Source organism: Arachis hypogaea, chromosome 7, assembly GCF_003086295.3.
Source record: "Arachis hypogaea cultivar Tifrunner chromosome 7, arahy.Tifrunner.gnm2.J5K5, whole genome shotgun sequence".
Lineage (NCBI taxonomy): Eukaryota > Viridiplantae > Streptophyta > Magnoliopsida > Fabales > Fabaceae > Arachis > Arachis hypogaea.
In genome coordinates, this window is record NC_092042.1 from 3,270,333 (window position 1) to 3,284,253 (window position 13,921).

Genomic DNA, 13,921 nt, shown 5'->3' on the forward strand with positions numbered 1-13,921 from the left:
GATATTATTGCTGATCTTATTTTACATTGTATGTTGATTTATTTGAAGATTTATTACAGGATATGATGAATGCTTAAAAACCAAAGTTAAAATATCCATTATATTCAGTATCATTAAGCTGAATAGTTAACATTTCAAAATATAGAGACAACTTTTATGCAGCAGCAACTGAATCATTCTCCTCCTTTCACCAGACTTTGGATTCACATCTTATATGATCTAATTTTGCAAAATAACACAGGCAATCTTGTAAGTAAAAAGAATTAAGGAAATGATAATAAAATCAACGCTGGCTAAGGAAACTTTTATGGTAAATAGCTACTTGAAATATATGAATATTTGTAATTATTTTTCTTTCCCTTCAATATATTGTACCTTGGAATAACCTAAATAAATAAGGGAAGAAATCATAATCATGTACATAAAACATAAGCAAAAAGAAAAGACCACTCAGATTGAGAGCCAAACTCAATTTCACTTAGACTATGCTTGGGATTAGTCACCATATTCAAAGGGTGTTTAAGACTGGTCCAGATCCAAGACATATTTTATTGGGTTTGGGTTTATTATTTTTATCCGGTTTTAGGGGGTGGGTTATTCACATTTCATTTGATGGTCAAAGGCGAATTGAAAGCTAAACAGTGGTAATTCCAAGGATTGGATTCCCTGGGGAAAAATAGAGATGTCTCCTACGTTACCCGAACTATGCGTAAGTAGCGACGTAATTTCATAGAGTCATTCGGTCTGAATGCTACATGAAGAACATAAGTCAGATGAAGGAACAGGAAGACCTAGGATGTAGACGATCATAACATGAGTGATTCGGCGGATTTGGATTCCTATATATCCACTCATGCGGTACTTCCGGATCAGTTATTTTGTTATATTTTGGGTCGCTTGGCTCGGAATTTTTTTTATAAAAAAAAATATATTTTTTAGTAAAATTGGTAATGTCATATTATACTTTTATACTTCAATTAATATTTTATATTATATGGTATTGTTTTTGTTTTAAAATAATTTATTTTAATATAAATATGAGAAATATTTGTTAAAAATTTAATTTTTAAAAGTAATATTTTATTACTTAGTATATAAAATTTCAAAATTTATATATACTAATTTTACATTAGGTCGATCATATTTATTTTGGATTGATTTCAGGCCGGGTCAAAATAGACTTGGTGTCTTTTTAGGGCCAGGTCTGGATCTAATTAAACCCGACCTGACCCGTGAACACCCATCACTCCATATATATATATATATATATATATATATATATATATATATATATATATATATATATATATATATATATAGAGAGAGAGAGAGAGAGAGAGAGAGAGAGAGAGAGAGAGAGAGAGAGAGAGAGAGAGAGAGAGAGAGAGAGAGAGAGAGAGAGAGAGAGAGAGAGAGAGAGATGTTTTTTTAATAATATTTTTTTAAAAGATCTTTTACAAAAGTAAAAGTAATTTTATTTTTGGATACCGATATTTCATGTAAAAATATCTTTTTATTTATCAATTATGTTTGGATAAAATAAAATAAAAGTACTTTTTTGTTTATTTATTATGTGAAAAACATCTTTTTTTAAGAAAAAAAATCTTTTAAAAAAAGATGTAAATTGTAGCTTTCAAAAAAGATATTTTTTATTTTTTTAGTATTTTTAATTTTACTATTAGAATTTTGTCAAACACACTAAAAAATAAAAAAAAGATATTTTTTATCAATTTAATGACATCCAAACAAGCACGTTATGTATACACAAAAAATGAGTTCCAAAACACTCCACTATTCTCTTTGAATCTATATCAGATTGAAATGTTGGAAAGTATAGTTTATAGTCAAAGAGAAAGCTTATGTAACCTATAATGAGTTAAAAATTGTCCAAAATTTTCCCCTTAATTAAGTTAAATAGAATTTGATAATAAAACTCATAAAAACATGTTCAGTGCAGGGCCAAAGCTTAATACATAGGAAGGGGACAATAGCCACCTTATTCATAACTTAAAAGTTTTCCATTATAGAGTTAGGTTTTCCCCTAATTTTATTTTTTTGTCTTCTCTAAGTTATGCCTTTCATGTTGGCTTCCTCCACCAAGCACTAGCTCTAGTTCCTTCCCTGATTCAATGTGAATTTTAATATTAATAAATAACAAGTATTTGCTCTATATGAAAATAATATCAGTTATATTTAGTATATACTAAAATCAGGTGTTTAACAGGTCGATTAAGAGTTGCAAATAATAGAGTGATATTTGATCTTTTGGATTGTTGATGGCTTTGGTCGAAGATGATTACGATTTAGTTTATTTTATCTGTTTAATACTTTTCTATTGAGACGTTGATGCTCCACCTTGTTGTGTTGAGCTTTTTATTTAAAAAAAAAAATAGATAGTATATGTTCAAGTTTTATAACACAAAAACTATATGATCTTACCTTGGACTAACCACATGAGACAGAGACCATGGGGGAGAAGGAGTTCTCTCAGAATCTATAACATAACATAGGGTGAAAAAAAAAAGATCAATAATATATTTTAACTAATTGTTATTACAATCCAACCAAGATTTCATGCAAATTGAACAAGTATTGTAATAGATTCACTTTTTAATATTAAAGTTACAATCCAAACAATTGAATGATGTAATAGCAACAATAAACTAAAGCTATATTTTATCATTTACTATAAATAATTAGATTAGATATATCATTGGAATTAAAACTTACCTTCTGAAAAGTATTGTTGATCATTAGGGTTGAGCTGATTTAGGTTTTGGTTAGCATCTACCAAAACATTTTCAACCTCAACACTTTTTGTTTGTGGTTCTTCTTTTTCTTCTTTTTTGTTGGGTGAAGTTTCCTCAGTCACAGTAGCACCCATTTCCTAATTAAAATTTTAGCAATAAACATTTAAAACTTGTACATTGAATAATAATGAATTAAAATATAATGTTATATTTATCAAAATTTTGTAAACTCACTTTCACTGTTGTTTCAACATTTTCCATTTTCACTTTTTTTGGCTTGCGACCTGGGCGAGTGCCTTCTTTCTCAAATCTTTCAACCTCTTTTAAAGATCTACACATAATTCCTGACTCCGTATGATAATAGAACTACAAAAATAAATATAAGTTGTCAATAATAGGAGTGTTCGCTTTTAACTCATTCTATCCGAATATTGAATTTACTTGCGGTGTAATTTGGATTGGATTAAAAAACCGATCCGATCCTATTAAATTTCAAACGGTTTGGATTAATAAATTAAAATAATTAAATATATATAACAAGTCTTAACATCAAATTTTAAATAACCAACAATAACATAACAAGTCTCAACAATATCTTAAGAAACCAACGATAACATAACAATAGAAATAAAATTATAGATTAGTTAAAATAAATAAATAAATCACATTTTGAACATAAGATATTTTTAAATAATAATAATACATGAATAATATAAAAATATATAACAATTTGAACATGTTATAAGTATAATTGTAAATATAATAATAAAATAATAATATTATAGCACATTGTGCAGTTTGGATTGGATTGGATCCGTTATAAAAAATAGATCCGAAATCCGATCCAATCCGAAAGTTTGCAAAAAATAGAATCTAATCAAATTCAAATTATTAGTATGATTTTAATCGATTTTCAGTTTGAATTTAAACAACCCTCATAAACAATAATAAATAAGATATGTATTTCAATCTAGAAACTTGTATATTAAGAAGAAATTCTTAATTATTATTGCAAAAATTGATGTATATATGTAGGTACCTTATCCCATTTTCCATTTTTTCTCTGTCTAGGAACACACTTCCAATTGGCACCATATTGTTGTTCAAATTTAGCTCTTTTCTTATCATTTGATGATAAGCTTGAACCTGATGATGGACTACTTGCACTCTGAATAATCCAAATTAAAAAAAAATGAAGAATATGAAATTAAAAAAGAAAATGACCATTATATATTGACATTGATATATTAATATCAAGAATACCTTATTATTATTATTATTATTATTATTATTATTATTATTATCATTATTATTATTATTATTGTTGTTATTGTTTTCTTTTGGTGAGGAGATATTGTTGCAAGGTTGAGATGGAAGGGAATAAGACAATGGAATGGCAGGAATGGCTCCATCCTTGTTCTTTTCTACATTACCAAACATCAACTCAAATATTTTTGCATCTGCCTCACCCTAATAAACATAATTAACATAATTAAATAATAATAATAATAATAATAAATCAATAAAGGTTATCTAAACTTCAATAGTAAAATTTGACTTAGAAAATAATAAATTTGTTCGAGAAATTAAACTAATAAATTCATGCAAATTTACGAGTTAACTTGAAAATTTGATAACCTTGACCGTAAGTCTTTGGTTGTTTAATTTAATCTTAATTAATAGCTCAACCCAATCACAAGTAGTAATCTATACTCACTATTTTGTTGTCATACTCCTTTTTAATAGTGAAAAAATATAACAAAATTTATACATAAAAAAAACTTAATTGTAACCTAATCTAACCCACAATAAGATATAAAAAAAAAATCGAATACTACAAAACAAAAGATATTATACACCGATTTATAATATTCGTTGTAGATCGCCTCACAGATGATCAAAAAGAGGCGATTCAAAAATAATACTCCTATATTTTTTTCAATAATTATATTATCTAATATAATTATTTTGACAAAAAAATATGCTGACAAAATAATTATAACAATGATGAATTGATCAAATTAAAGAGAGATGAAGCAAACAACTGTTAAGTTACATTACCAATTCACTGAATAAACTTGTTGATGGTGAAATCTTGGGGTTCTCTTTCAAATCATCATCATGTGGACCAAAATCCATTTCTGGCCTCAAGAGAATGAAATCAAATCAAAGCTTTTGGATCAAAATAAACTTGAAATGTGAGTGATGATGAATTGAAGCATAGAACTCTAAAAATGAGTGAGAATGAGAAGCAGAAATTAAATAACACCATTTTGATACTTTCCTTTCATGCATGCTTCCCAGTTTTTCTGCATTATTATTGACTTGTAATTTGTTTTTATCCTTTCAAATTACATCATAATTTTTTTCTTATTAAAATAAAAAAATGGTCAAAACTCATATAAAAGTCATAAAAACTATTTATTTCAAAATTTTAAACAAATTATTTATCCTTGTAATTTCATCAAATTTGTAATTGAATTTTTACACTATAAATAATTTTAATTAAATTCATACATTAATTTTAAATTCATAAACACCTAATATTATCGTTCAAAAAACATTTAATTCAACGGAATATGCTAACCATATTCGCTAATGGTGTGAGATAAATGAAAACTTTTTTTTAATGTTTACTATTAAAAAATATCATTATAAATTTAAAATTAGTGTAAGAATTTAATTAAAAATTTTAAAATATAAATACCTAATTAAAAATTTAAAGTATTTTTTATGTTTATTTTTATTAATTTATACTTATTGTTTATTATTAGAATTTAATTTTCATATGCACTTTCAGGTAAAATAATTTTACATGTATATCCAATTATGTAATATTATATCAACAAAAATATTATTTTTTATATTGATTACATATCTACGTAAATAATCATTTAAATAAATAAATATAATTGAACGAGTATATATATATATATATATATATATATATATATATATATATATAATATTTTATGTTGTTAGTACACTAAATTAAACTCACTTTATTTTTATAAGGTAAGAAATCTTCTTTAGGAGAATTTAATGTTTGTTATAATTTTAAATATTACTTTTGACCACCAGATACAATAAATGGTAAATATTAAATACCGATATTCTAAATATTAATTATATTTTTTTGTGAAAAATTATATTTAATCGATATTAAAATAATTCGAACTATATATTGATAAAATCATATTCATTTAGGAAGATTTCTCTCAATATATCAGAGCAATATATAAACTATATATATGATAAAAAAATGTCAAAATAGAACTAGTTATAATAATGTATGTAATTTCAAAATAAATAAAAAATTATAAATAATAAATAATTTTTAAAATTTAGATTAATCATTTTAATAGAGATTTTATTCATGGTTTAACAACAATTTTAAAAATATTGTTAAAATAAAAAAATAGTATGTACAGTAGCGGAGCTTAAAATAAAATTTTGGGGGCCGGATAGAAGATAATTGTCAATATGTTTTTGATATGGATCCCATTTAAGATAAGCTCGTCTAACATCATTTCTTTGATTTTGATGATATTGCCAAATTTAAAACTTTTTTCTAGGGTCTCGTTCCAAAGAATTAAGGTCAAACTAATCAGATGCGATTCTTTGAACTTTTGAAGGTTGTATCTTACTTTTTTCGTGTTTCATTAAAGTAGAAGAACTATCTACATGTTTTGATATTGTAAAAGTTATATGTTCTCCTTCTTAAATATTAACCTTCCTTTTAAAAAATGCATCAATTCTTTGATTTTTTATGATTATTTTATATAAAAATTTAAATATATTTCCTGTAAAATATGTAAAAAAGAAGTTAGAAGGACAAATATTAAAATTTATAATATTTATTAAATTTTTTATCAATTTATACAACTATGATAGTATCAATACTTATTGAATATTCTAATATTTTTTATCATATAAAAAAATTAAATTAAATAAATAATAAAATATAAAATAATATTAAATTACATAAATAAAAAATACCTAATTTTTTATATTTGAACTCAAAGGTAGAGGGAGTGTTACTTATTGAATAGAGAGCTGCGTTCAATTCAGTTCAAATTCAACATGTTTTGAATGTTTAAAACTAAAAATTATTATGCAATAAAAGCAAGAGATGAAGATTAAACTTTAGTATTTTAAGTTATAGTAATATATTTGAGCCAACTTAACTATTTTTTATTTTTTGAAAAAGTATTATTAATTTTTTTAACAAAAGTTTGGAGGGCCATGACCTCCCTGTCTCAACTAAGTTCTGCCTTGAGTATGTATACAAAAAAAAAAAATTTACTATCAAATCAGTTATATCTGTATATAGATATGTGTATTATTTTATATAAATAACTAATTTTAATATATACATATAATATAATTATAAAATTATGCATTCACAACGGTTCTATATAGAACCGTCACCAAGTCAAAGCATCACGAGAGCACTTAACACTTTAACAGCAGTTTTGGCAGCGGTATGGAAATGGTTTTAAGTTTTTAAGTTTTAACCCTTTCTTTTCGGGTATCTCTTGCATAAATATTTCTTCCTCAAGCGTTTGAACAAAATAAACAAATTACACCATCAAATAACGGGATAAGAATTAAATATCTTTTTAACCTTGAATAATATGGAAGAAGACTGAAGTGGTTTTCTTTTTTTTAAGGAAGGATAAGTTATTTTGTAAAATAAAAAAAAGTATACATTTAAATAGGTTCCCAAAAAATTGTGTCTCAAAAAATTGTGTCGAGTTCCAAAAATTTTTTATTACATTCAAAAACGACGTCGTAAAAAAACTTTTTTTTTAAAAAATGTCCAATACAAAATTTTTTAAAAACCTAGTATATACTCTAAAAAATTCAAATTACTTCATAATAATTAATGTTGTTGCGAATTCACTGAATTATGGGGAATTATTTACGAATTGAAAGAGAAAGTCAAATAATAATTAATGCTAGCTAGTGGGCTGAATATATATTTGTCCGTTTTCTTTTTCTTCCCCAGACTTAATATCACTTTATACTTAGGAGGATTATATTATTTCTAAAAGAAATAAATAAATATTTAGTGAGAAATTTTTTGGGATCAGTAAATTTTAGTATTTTTTTGTTATTTGATTAGTACAAATACTAAAATATTTTTAATAAATAAATTTTATTAATTTATGTGAGTAAATTCTAAAAGATATGGGTGCAAATTATATTAATTCATGTGTGCAAAATTCTAGTAAACATAAGTTCAAATTATATATTTTTTGTATGCAAAACGTATATAAATATGAGTGCAATTTATTAATGGCTAAATACGGACAAAAAATAATGATAATATTTACTGGTAATATAGCATTGCTCATATTTAAAACTATTAGAAATGAAAAGAAAATAGATCAAATGAAAGTCTTTAAATAAATTTTAGATTTAAAATCTAACTGACTATTTTCATTAAAAAATATTAGAGGATCAATATTTTGAATAAAAATTAAAAATTGAGTTAATATTAACTCAAATGTAAAAGTAATAAATGTATAAAAGAAAAAATGTTGACCAAATACCTAATTTATATTTCTCATTAGGGAAAAAGATATGCAGGAGAATTGAGTAGAAAGATAAGTTACTTCTTCAATTTCGTTTATACCTAGTTTATACTATTAGAAGATGAAATCGCGAAGAAAGAAACCAAGAAGTATCAAGAATGGCACACAGAAGACTATAACATCACTTCATGGCTTTTTGCATCACTAGGTGCATCCTTCAAGCATCGATTGATTTAGGGGTAGAGCTTGAGCAATTCTTAGAAAGGTGCTAATATAAGAATATAATTTTAAAAGAAGAAAAAATTAAAATTAAAGGGACTAATATAAAAATTAGTGATTTTTATACATTAAAATTTTAATTTGGAGATCATTATTGCTCTTTTTTAACATTAGTTTCCGCCCGCTGGATTGATTGATTGTCATTTTGCTCATGAAATTTAGAGCAGAATCTATATCTTCTTTGCATCACAAATTAAAACAAGAATTTGCCAGTCACGACTACAACTTTAAAATAGTCAAGAAAATTACATCCACTTCTAATTATCTTCTAAAAATAAAAAATACTGATTCTTTGGCCTCAGTAAGAGCTCCTCTCACAGAATCTAAATGTACAAACATAATTTTTGATAGACTGAATAAAAAATATAATAAAATATCATGCCTTTATAACGTTGGTCACAGCAAAAGATCCACCATATTTGATTTCAGAATTTGAGGCTCTCTTAATGGTACAATTAAATCTAATAAAGTTATAGAACACTTGATACATTACAAGAGAAATAGGATTTAGCAACGGTTTAAAATTGCCACAAAACTACTTGCCAGCGTTTCAAGAAATGTTCTAGGATAGGGTGTGGAGATTTAATTTTGTGACATTTTCACTGAACCGCTGGCATAACCGCAGCGAAATTCCTTGAATAGCGTCGGTTAATTTAGCGGCGATTTAGAACCACCGCTATTTGGCCAGCCTTGAATTTGGCGGCATTTTCCAACGATTTTGAACCGCTTCTATTTTGTTGATCGTTGTATTTTTTAAAGTGTATTTCGTGGCAATTTGAAACTGCCGCTATCTAATATTCAATAGTTTTAAATTTATTTTTGGCTATTTTGTAACCAACACTATTTGTCCAGCTAAATGACCATAAAAATACTGTATTTTGCACCGACAATCAATGCTTTTTTAATTTAAATATATTAGGTTTTTTGTTATTTTTTAAATTTTCCTGATATTAGAAATCTTAATTATTTTGTAACTGAAAAAATAAATTGATTGGTGAACGACATTAGCAAAACTATAAAAAAATATTCATATATTTATCCAAATATTAATAAAGTATTCCTTACTAAGAGTTGCATAGTCAACAATAAAAAGCGTATATTTAACTAAAAAATTAATTTCAAATCCTAAGTTCTACTTTCTACTCTATCCTTCCAATGAATTAATCCATGCAGCCACGTTTGGTGGCAGCTTCCCACCTTTTTCTTGAATTAGACATCTCAGAGCACTCTCCATTGCCTGCCTTTTTGTTTTCTCGACTGCTACCTCATCCTCAACTACCTGTCTTTTTGTCTTCTCGATTGCTACTTCATCTTCCATTGCCTTCTATCTTTTTTAATTTCTCGGCTGCCAACTATGCTTGTAGTTTAAGTAACACCCTTTGGATCTCCTTTCTTTGAGTTCCATTGCTCGGTTGATGTGAATTTGTACCAAACACTTGACTAGAAGTTAGTCTGATACCCATACCACACACTCGATCCAGGTGCTCCTTTCGAATAGTTTGAGCAAGCAAATCATTCTGAGACAACATTCTAGATGATTCATCATGTTGCTCAATCTCTGCAATTCTTTCCTACACAGTTAGATAAGTAAACATAAGCATTTATTAGCTAATTGCTAACCAAATAGACTTTCAACACAATTTTAACAAACAAAATCTATGAGAAACAACTTAGCGATTCTCAACACATTACTTACACCAATAGCCTAAGCTGCATCATGGAGATAAGAGCCATTAGGTCATTTGTGCGTTAAGGTCCACAACTCCCCTCTACCAACTGGACGCCCTTGTTACTCCGACTGTAACAATATAGCTTAAATAGTGAATAGGTAGACAAAGAGAAGGTTCAAAAAGTAAGTCAAACGTAAATTACCTCTTTTTCTCCGAGCCTTGCCAAGCTTTTTGATCTGCCTGTGTGAGTGTATAACTGCTTCGATCGATTCACAGCATTTTTTCTACACTTCTCCTATCATGCCATCAAAAGTAAAGGTTACTAGACACCATTTTTTTTACTAAATGTAACATAAATAGATTTTTTTTTGTTATTAATATATTACCTTTGTGCCTTCACAATTGTGATAATCAAGGTACCATCTCTAATGATTCGCCGTAATTCCTGGTGGACGACCTTCAATATTTTGTTCAACAGTTAGTTCTGAGTTGTAATAATCATGGTACAACCTGTTTCTCGTTTCCTTCCAAGCCCTCCCTAACATTTTTAATATTGTACGCTTGATAGCACCTCTACTATCTTCATTAAAATAGAACATTTTCTACAATAGTAAAATTAACTTGCTAATAAGTGATAAATTAAGATTCTCGAACTCTACAACAATATAACGTTTTACCTTTACACATTCATTATAAATCTTGTCCTTGGAGCGATCCTTTCTCCAGTCTTTCTCGTAGATTAGAAATTTGGTGTAGTTAGATCCTAACAATCTAAGAATGCAGCTTAGTATACCAGCTTCATTTCCAACTAGTTGCAGTCTCTCGTTGAATTTGAGTACGATCTTTCTACCGTTATGTGGCTTCATAGCCTCCTTCACACTTAGATGAAGTTGCTTGAATGTCCCATTGGACTCTGTAAATCATAGTTACTCTTTGTGAGTAACCATTGTGGCCAAGATGCGATGAAATCATAGAAAAATTAAGCATAAATAATGATATGGGATAAATTCTTGTATACCAATTGTTTTAACATCCCAAAATTCAGTGGTCTTGCGTCCCTTGCACTTCTGAGCCTCCGATGCAGCAAATAGGTTGTCAACGTGTTGCTCAAAAGAATCTACCTCATCTGCCTCTGGGTTTAAGTCTTCATCCCCCGACTCTGAGTTTTGAACACTATTCGTGCAAGTATGTGATAGCAGGCAGTGGTTCAGTACGGAATGGTCAAAAAGGGCATAAAGATGAGGTTACAGGGGCACCAGCACCACTAGACGGGGGAATTAGGCAATCCACTTGATACACAGATGAAGCTGCAGCAGATCCTATCTGAAGTTGTTAACATGTTGTGTTTAACTTTGATTTTTTTGTGTAACGACCTATCTTGGGTATCTTAATAAACTGGGTACCACCAAGGGTATTACTTATACTATTATCAAACTGAAAAAAAAAAGAAACATAAATTTTACAGCATTAAATATTAGCAAATAAGTAAATCCAAACCAAAAGAAAAAGAAGCATCAATTCAACTTCTTAGACAGGAGATTTTAAAAACCTTACGTAATGCAAAACACTTCGAAGAACGCTGATAGCAGTAGTTTATTTGGTTAAATATAACATTAATAAATATATTTTAAAGTAGTCAGCTTTAAAGTTGAGACATGAGCATTAAAATGACTAATTATTTAAAGTAGAAAAACTAATAATACATATTTCCTGTCTTGGACTAGTTGTATGCTTTAAGTAATATTTCACCTCCAATTCAACCATCGAAGTTTTAGGCCATGCAAAAATCAAATGATTTTCAAGTACAATGTTATGACAAGAAAATTTTATGTCGGTCAAATATACTTCTAAAACAAAGCTACTCAACACACAAATTCTTAAAGAATATAACTCAAATTTGGAAGATGTCAGTACTATATATGCATTATTGTAATAATTTTTCAGCTATCAACACTTAATAGCAAGAAATCTAACATGATTTTGACAAGAAAAAGAAGGGTATAATAATTTATTGAATTCAAGGATACAAATAACATCATAAACAACCAATTCAACATAATAAAAAATGAAAATGAAACGGAAAGAAGCATATAAAAGGATATCTATCAAAATTTGGATGATTTGTCTAAAATGGATATCAAAATTTGGCTGAAATATGCATTTAGTAAAGAAGTAGGGGAAACAGCGCAAAAAGAACTTTTTGTCATGCTCTTAAACTGTTCAAAAGTAGCATATTATATAATATATCCTCCTACATTACAATAAAAACAATTTCCATCAAAATACAACAAATGTTGATATGATAACAATATAACCTTTTTGCTAATGATAATCAAATGTCTAGTAAAATGCTAGAAACAAAAAATACTACTAAATGCACTGAACTAAGGATAAACTAAATTATTGGTGAATCAAATATATTATACAATGTAGCATGGCAACAATGCTTTTTTCAAGTTGATTTTTCTTATTTAGTATTTTAAACTAATGTAACAGTAACAAAAGGAGGAATTTGATCAAGGAAACACAAAACTAAATCTATAAATAAGGGTTAAGTAATAGCTGAACTTTCAATTGGCAAATCAGTAACCACACAAAGTCAACTAGTTGTGCTTACCGATAGCGAGAGAAAGGTTATTGACGGCAAGAGAGGAGTATCTCATGACACAGCTGCTTGACGGGTGGACCAGCTTGACGACGCATTAAGAAAGTTTTAACTATTCATTTTTCTATTATTAGTCATCATTTTATCCATTCTGCATCTCTCTATGAATATGCTAATTGCTAAATACATGCTTAAACCTTTTAAAATCTCATATATTCTTGTCAAATACAATATTATTCTATGTTTTTCATATATGACAAAATCATTCATTCTTTTCTTATAGAAATTACTAAATTAAAGAACCATTGGTAAAAAGATGAGATTCTCTTCTAATATATATGACCTTTTACGATGACAAAATAAAAATGAAAGGCATGGAGTAATATTATGTATAGTTAAGTTAATTTTAATTTTTTTAATAACCAGATTTGTCATAACGTAAATGATAAATAATGTACGGATTGGATATTCTTCGAGTATAATATACGTTTTATTATTTTGTACGGAATATTCTTCGAGTATAATATATTTATTATTATTGACTGGATATTAAAAATAAATAGTGTTTGTATTATTAGCATTTATTGACAGTGTAGAATGTTACATGTCCAACTTTTATTGACAGTGTAGAATGTCTAAATTAAGACTAAACTATAACATTTGTCAAACAAATAAATAATAATTAATAAAACACTCATCCATGTCTTCTTATTTTGAGTACATTTATACATAAAAGAAATTACACATAAAAAAGAAAAAAAAAGAGATGAAATAACAAGAGCGATAAAATGACGATCCTTATAATTTAATTTTGCTTGGCCATCTATGTATAAAATACCAGATTTCAGATTTAGAAGATTATGATTATCTAACAAAATTAATTCGTATTTATTACATTTAATTTGAATAAGTAAAAAATTATTTTATTTTAGTTTAGTTCTTCATTCTTATGATTTAAATTTGTCTCAATTCATATGATTTGATTTAATTTAATTATTATTTAAAAATATCTCAATTATCTATTTTATTCTAAATTTATTATTTTGATGACTAATAAATTAATCAAATTAATGAACT